Source organism: Zalophus californianus, chromosome 3 (genome assembly GCF_009762305.2).
Source record: "Zalophus californianus isolate mZalCal1 chromosome 3, mZalCal1.pri.v2, whole genome shotgun sequence".
Classification (NCBI taxonomy): domain Eukaryota; kingdom Metazoa; phylum Chordata; class Mammalia; order Carnivora; family Otariidae; genus Zalophus; species Zalophus californianus.
This window is the reverse complement of record NC_045597.1, coordinates 64,295,695-64,303,802: the sequence shown is the minus strand read 5'-3', so window position 1 is coordinate 64,303,802 and position 8,108 is coordinate 64,295,695. Positions and strand designations below refer to the sequence as shown.

Genomic DNA, 8,108 nt, shown 5'->3' with positions numbered 1-8,108 from the left:
CACATTATTGAAGGTGATAGAATCAGGATTCAAAACAAGTCTTCCTATCTCCAACCCATGATGTTTCCACTATACTGCAAGGGAAGGGAAGAGGAAGTATTGGATGGAAAGAAAAACAGATAAAAGGTAAACTAAAGCCTAAGCTGTAGTGCTAGCCAATTTACATACAATATTTCATTATTTGCAGTTTAGTTAGGTGTTGATCCTTCCATTGATTTTTAACAAATCCAAAAACTGAAATTCAGGAATTAATAGCCGTGTCCTGGGTCAAACAGTTGGTACAGGGTGGAGCTAAGATTAAAAAATAGGTATTTGTACTGTTATATCTTAATGTCTTTTTTCCCCTTAAACTCAAGACTCACATACCAATTACAACTTTACAATGCCTCATGTGGTTTGACAGAAATATGTCTTAAACCATCTCCTGCTCTGTAACCTCTCCCCATCCCCAGTGTGTTTTCCCTAGTTTGGCGAATCAAACCATTATTTACCCAATGATAAGAAAAGTGAGCCCCAGGTGAATTTCATTCTTATATATAGTTTCTTTCTTTCTTTTTCTTTCTTTCTTTCTTTCTTTCTTTCTTTCTTTCTTTCTTTCTTTCTTTCTTTCTTTCTTTCTTTCTTTCTTTCTTTCTTCTTTCTTTCTTTCTTTCTTTCTTCCTTCTTTCCTTCTCTTTCTTTCTTTTTAGGTGTTTTATTATTATTTTTTATTTGAGTACAGTTGACACACAATGTTACATTAGTTTTTGGTGTACAACAGAGTGATTTGACAAGTATATACATGATGCTATGATCACCACAAAAGTTCCATATTTTCATAATGTCAAACTGAGAAGATGATATAAAATATGAATCCAGGTCTCTCTTGCATCTTATAAAATATGGCTTACTTTTCTGTAAACAGAGTCCTCGATGGCATCTTCTTCCAATAGAAGGCTGTTTCATCTACATTGAAAACAGAGAAAAAAAATCAAGTTGTATAATCACTGTATTTTAAAGTAATAACACTAATAATATACTAACATTTATAAAGTGTTTGCTGTGTGCCAGATAGTGTTCTATGTACTTTTAGAGTTTTATTTTATTTAATTTTCATATTATTACTATTTTGCAGATAAGGAAACTGAAGTAGATTGAGTTTAAGTAGTTTGCTCAAGGACAAACTTCCTAGGAGGTGAATGGTCAAGATTAAAACCCAGGTAATTAGCCTCAAAGTCTATGTGCTTGACCTCTATGCCATACTGATCTAGTAATCTGAAATACATTAGGTTGACAAAATGGCCCATTCTAGTTCCAGGAGTATAAGAACATGGAGTATATTTCTTTTGAACTTAGTATACTGAGCAGAGGACCAGAGAAAAATTCAATATAACTACAAAGTAAGTACTTGTGTGACTTTGGGCAAGCTACTGAATGTTTCTGGTTATTAAGTGTCTTCGTATGAGAAGATTTGGTCTGATAAGCCTTATTGTATCTCTGCACTAAATTTCTGTATTAAATAAATATATTAAATCTGCTATTTTCTTAAAATCAGTCAGTACAGGGACACCTGGGTGGTTCAGTTGGTTAAGCGTCTGCCTTTGGTTCAGGTCATGATCCCAGAGTCCTGGGATCAAGTCCTGCATTGGGCTCCTTGCTCAGCGGGGAGACTGCTTCTCCCTCTGCCTGCCTCTTTCTCTCTCTAATAAATAAATATAATCTTTTAAAAAAATCAGTCAGTACAGGCATACATCAGAGATATTGTGAGTTCCATGCATGCCAGACTACTACAATAAAACAAATACTGCAGTAAAGTGAGTCAAATGAATTTTTTGGTTTCCCAGGATGTATAAAAGTTATGCTTATACTATTAGGCATGCAAGAGTATTATGTCCAAACAAACAGTGTACATGCCTTAATTGAAAAATACTTTATTGCTAAAAAAAGGCTAACCATCATCTGACCTGAGCGACTTGTAATTTTTACAGGTGGAGGGGCTTGGCTTGACGTTGATGGCTGCTGACTGACCAGGGTGGTGGTTGCTGAAGGCTGGGTGCCTGTGGTAATTTCTTAAAAATGAGACAACAACAAAGTTTGCCACATAGATTGACTCCTTTTTTCATGAATGATTTTTCTATAGCAGGAGATGCTATTCGATAGCATTTTACCCACAGTAGAACTTCTTTCAAAATTGGAGTCAATCCTCTCAAACCCTGAAGCTGCTTTATCAACTAAGTTTGTATAATATTCTAAACACTTTATTGTCATTTCAACAATCTTCACAGCATCTTCGCCAGGAGCAGTTTCCATCTCAAGAAACCATTTCTTTGCTCATCCATGAGAAGCAACTCCTCATCTGTTCAAGTTTTATTATGAGATTGCAACAAGGCAGTCCCATCTTCTTGTTCCACTTCTAATTCTAGTTCTCTTGTTATGTCCACCACATCTGCAGTTACTCCCTCCACTGAAGTATTGAACCCCTCAAAGTCATCCATGAGGGTTGGAATCAACTTCTGCCAAACTCCAGTGAATGTTGACATTTCACCTCTTCCCATGAATAATGAGTGTCTTTAATGGCATCTGGAAATGGTGAGTTGTTTCCAGGTTTTTAATTTTCTTTGCCCAGATCCTTCAGAAGAATCACTATCTATGACAGCTATAGCTTAACAAAATGTATATCTTAAATAATGAGACTTAAAAGTCAAATTTACTCTTGGACCCGTGGGCTGCACCATAGATGTTGTTAGCAGGCATGAAAACAACAGTAATTTCATGGTACGTCCCCATCAGAGTGCTTGGGTGACCAGGTGTGCTGTCAGTGAGCAGTAATATTTTGAAAAGAAACTTTTTTTTTTCTGAGCAGTATGTCTCATCAATGAGCTTAAAGTATTTAGTAAACCATATTGTAAACAGATGTGTTTACACATTAACACATTTACACATTATCCAGGCTTTGCTGTCCTATTTATAGGGCATAGGCAGAATAGATTCAGCATAATTTTTAAAGATCTCAGGATTTTCAGAATGGTCAATGAGCATTGACTTCAACTTCAAGTCAGGAGCTGCATTAGCCCCTAACAAGAGTCAGCCTGTCCTTTGAAGCTTTGAAGCCAGGCACTGACTTCTCCTCTCTAGCTATGAAAGTCCTCGATGGCATCTTCTTCCAATAGAAGGCTGTTTCATCTATTTTGAAAATCTATTGTTCATTGTAGCCACCTTCACTAATTATCTTAACTAGACCTTCTGGATAACTTGCTGTAGCTTCTCCACCAGTACTTGCAGCTTCACCTTGTACTTTTAGGTTGTGGAGACAGCTTCTCTCCTTAAACCTCATGAATCAACCTCTGCCAGCTTCAGACTTTCCTTCTGCAGCTTCCTCACCTCTCTCAGCCCTCACAGATTTAGAGAGTTAGGGCCTTGCTCTGGATTAGGCTTTTGGTTTAGGGGAATGCTGTGGCTGGTTTGATCTAACCAGACCACTAGGAATTTCTCCATATCATCAAGGCTGTTTCTCTTTCTTATCATTCATGTGTTCACTGGTGTAGCACTTTTAATTTCCTTCAAGAGATTTTCCTTTGCATTCACAACTTGGCTAACTGCTTGGCACAAGAGGCCTAGCTCCTGGCTTCTCTCAGCCTTCCTCACTAAGCTGAATCATTCCTACTTTCTGATTTAAAGTGAGAGATGTATGATTCTTCCTTTCACTTGAACACTCGGAGGCCATTGTCAGGTTATCAGCTGGACTAATTTCAATATTATGTCTCAGGTTATAGGGAGGCCCAAGGAGTGGAAGAGACAAAGGAACAGCCAGTCAGTGGAGCAGAAGGAACACACACATTTACCAATGAATTTAGCGTGAGGCTACTCCTCTGGTCCATTCAGGCTGCTCTAACAAATACCACAGAGCGGGTGGCTTATAAACAACAGGAATTTATTTCTCAGAGTTCTGGAGGCTGGGATGTCCAAGATCAGGGTGTCAGCATGGTCTTACAGGAGTAGCTTTGCCAGTTAGTTTCTCCTCTCTAGGTTCTCTTTGGGAAAGATGGTTCTGAAAGCAAATGGAAACAGTTGTAAGTGTGAAAGCACTCGATGGCCTCCTACCTGCTGTTTCCTCGTTTCCAATCCTTTCAGTGACAGCTGGCCCTGAGACAAGCTCATAAAAATACAAGCATGTTTTTACATGAAGTCATGTACAAATTTGGGGCTAAATAATATGAACCTTTAATAACAACACCTCTTCATCTGGTATAACTTACTCATTGGCCTCACAGAGATAAGAAAGGTAGGTGCTATCTTCCCCGGTCTTTTTTTTTTTAAGATTTTATTTATTTATGAGGGGGAGAGAGAGAGAAAGCAAGCAGGGGAGGAGCAGAGGGAGAAGGACAAGCAGACACCACGCTGCACGTGGAGCCCAACGCAGGGCTCAATCCCACAACCTGAGATCATGATCTGAGCCAAAATCAAGAGTCAGACGCTTAATCAACAGAGCCATCCAGGTGCCCCATCCCCAGTCTTTTTTTAAAAAGTTAAAAAAAAATGCATAGGGAGACTACTATGTACTGGGCATAGTTGCTGTAGGAGAAAATAACAAATCAAATATCAGTGAGAATAGTTACTAGTCTTGAGAATGAAAGTGCTCAGTTCATGCTGTGCTGAAAATTTAGATAAGGAAGGGTGCACAGTCCACGAGGGAACACATCATTTTTGCATTGCTGACTGTGTTCCTGGGTGTGAAGGAGGTCCCTCTTTGTTGAAATTAATGCAGTCACACCCTGGGCTTCCCAAGACCTGGAGAACCATTAGGCTGGTGTCTGGGCAGAGGCTCAAGTAAACCTAACAAGATGGGAGAGAAGGAAGAAATTTTGTTCATTTCTCTACACCTGAAAGGGTGTGCAAAACACTCAGGTTGAAAATGAATGATCAAATCTGTGAACGTTTATTTGGAGATAGATGATATTTAGTCAAGGTTTCAAAATAATATATTTTGTATTAATATTTTTACGGATGTAATTATATATATACACTACTAGTGGTGATAATTATGAACCATCTAGCCCATATGTTAATACAGTTTTACATGCTTATATACATTAAATTATAAGATAAAGAGGCAATTACCTTTATATATTTGTAAATTTCACTTATATTTTTAGAAAGGTGCTTTATTGTTTCATAATATTATTCCACAGTTCACTCTGTTCCAAGAGTGGTTTTGGGTTTTCCCACCACTGTATTTGTTCATGATACATTTGTATATTGCATTTTTGAAATAGATATATGATGACACAATCTCATACTTAATTGTTATGGCCACTTACTTGATACACATTAGATCATTCATATCTTCTTTATCTGGGATTTAAATTTAACAGTTTCTAGTTGAAAGTAAGAATCCATTAACTTCTGTTTTTTCTTTTTAATAAGGTGTATTTTGTACCCTATAAATTGCATTTACATGATACTTTCACAAGTTCACCATCTGACAGTTTCTTTCCTCAACACATTTTTAAAATAAGGTGGTATCTTCTACAGTAAGCTTTATTTTGAATGTACAGATCCATAGAATGTTTAAAGGATTTTCTTTTAGTCTTTTTTATTCCTTAAATTTAACTTCTAAATACATGTATGTCTCCTTATAATATAGAATTAGAATATAATGTAGTCATTCCTAAATTTTTAATAGGTCAGTGAATTTTTATTTTATGTGTGAGATACCAAGAAATGTGATTTTCATATATTTAAGCAATAGAAAAAAAAAACAGAATTAAGCAGTCTTTTAAATTCAGAATATTTGTGGCACAAAGGCCTCACTTGCCTTTTAGGGCAATGATTTAGATTTGTTTTTTCTTCTGAATACCTGTGACTACAATAGGTTACCACATTTGTTCTGGTGAGAAAAGTCAAGAAAGAATATAACTACTTTAAGGAGTTTGGAAAGAATCAATTCCCATACCATTTGGTTTAAGCCAAGCACTTGAGTATCACTGAGCAATTTTGCACTAAAAAACAGTTGAAAGACTAGTGAGAAGGTTCTCATTAATGTTCACATTTGCCAAATTGGAACTATGCTAGGGATATTTAACCTATTATTGCATTTGATTTTCAAACCAGCCTTGAAAGGTAAATAGATTTGCCCATTTGACAGCATGAAGCTGAGGCTTAGACATATTGAACACTCAGGTTGAAGTGTTGAACTTGCTTAAGGTCAAGTGGTTATCCAGGTATAGCTGGAACTCCAGCCAAAATTCTAACAAACCAAGAACATTTTCTACCATGTCATAGCTACCTGCTCATATGAATTGCTAACATACCCCTAGGTATTAGGACTATTAAGTTAGAGTTGCTTAAACTATTATACTTTCCAAAATTACAGGAGAGGATAGAGTTTTCTTTTATTAGAGTACAAATGCAAATGCTTTTCCAAATCATATACCACCAACAGGAAGCCTACAGAAATTAATAATTGTGCCAGCTATCAATCTTTTCATGCATAAAATTCAAAATTTGTTACTCTGCCTACAGATGAAATGTCATTTTATAAAAAGCTAATTATATGCACCCACAAGTTTGCCTGTCAACACCACTGAGCCAATAGCAATCTGCAAAAGCTAAAATTGAGTATAGTATTAAAGTCATTTGAACATAGGCATAAAATTACATAGTTTATTCAAACTGTGTTGAATATCAATAGAATTTAATTTTAGAATGAATCAGAGGCTTTTGGAATTACACAATTAAGGATAATTTGAATGACATTAGAACTCCTCCAGACATACCTAACTGCATAGGCAAGGACTCTGAGGACCAGAGGGAGAAGTGAATTGCTCCTGTCTGGGTAGAGGTGGGGCTAACAGGGAACCTTCTTTTTGTGCTTTTATCCCAGGGATAAGCCAGTACTTCGCCTTTTATCCCCACTCTGTGCCTGAGGTTGTATAAGGATTATTCATTTCTTTATTTAAATCTATCATAACTCATTCTGGGAAATAACTGAGACAGTTTACAATAGAATTTTGAAAGATTGAATAAACCAAAAGTAGGGGTAAAAGAAGAGATAAAAATAAGGATTGATTTACAAATGGACCTAGGAATGAGATATCAAAAAGCATACTATGAAGACCTACACATGTTGTTTTAAATTAGCTTCCAGTTTGGCTGTAAACTTAATGGTACAAATGCAAGACCTACAATTTGATCTCATTTGTAATTGACTGTATCCATGAGGTAAGAAGCATGCTTACTCCTGAAGGAGATGGTGGTCAGGAGCTGACTCACACCAGTTCAACCACTTCATAGGATTCAGTTATAAGCCTCTTTTCCCAACCCTGAGGCCAGTGATGTCACTTTGGTGTCTTGAAATCAGCTGCTATGGAAGAGTTTACACCATGGGAATCAGTACATTCTATAAATGAGGGCTTTTTGCTCCCTGGGGAGTTAGTTGTCAAACATTTACTAGCACGTCACTACTTAAGGGTCTTTTCAGGACACTTAGAGACACAACTTACAGTATCCTTCACATTGGAATGATAAGTCAAAGATACAATTCAGTAAAAAACGATCTCAGGGGGCACCAATGCATTGTAGTCTGGATACTCTCATCTTGGGTGATAAGAACTGAAGTATAAATTTTAGATTCTGCGGAAAAAGTAATGAACCACAGGTGCTTCTTTATATATTTTCCTCTGAGCTGAGTATCAATTAATACTGGGCAGTAATAAGTACACACAATAGTGTGTGTGTGTGAGTGTGTGTGTGTGTGTGTGTGTAATAACTTCTTGGAATCTAACCCAAAACACTAGATCTGAGAGAATTGAGGCACCTTAAGAGGATAAGTACTCAAGTCTTTCTTTCCTCTCATTCATTCCTGGTTTACTTCTCTTCCTTCAATTTGGGTTTTGAAGTCCCTGTACTCAAATAAATCAGAACTGGGTCGGGGGCACCTGGCTGGCTCAGTCACTGGAGCATGCAACTCTTGATCTCGGGGTTGTGAGTTCAAGCCCCACGTGGGGTGTAAAGATTACTTAAATAAACTTTAAAAAATAAATAAATAAATCAGAACTGGGAGAGGAAGGGTGTAACCTAAACCTAGAAAACAAGCCAATCAGTGGACCTCTAGTTCCACGAACAGCTTT

At 37.0% G+C, this 8,108-nt stretch overlaps 1 pseudogene; it reads right to left on the bottom strand.

Annotated features, from left to right (window-relative positions):
- Positions 1-1,866: 1,866 nt before the first annotated feature.
- Positions 1,867-3,703, bottom strand: LOC113920437 (annotated as a pseudogene).
- Positions 3,704-8,108: the final 4,405 nt, after the last annotated feature.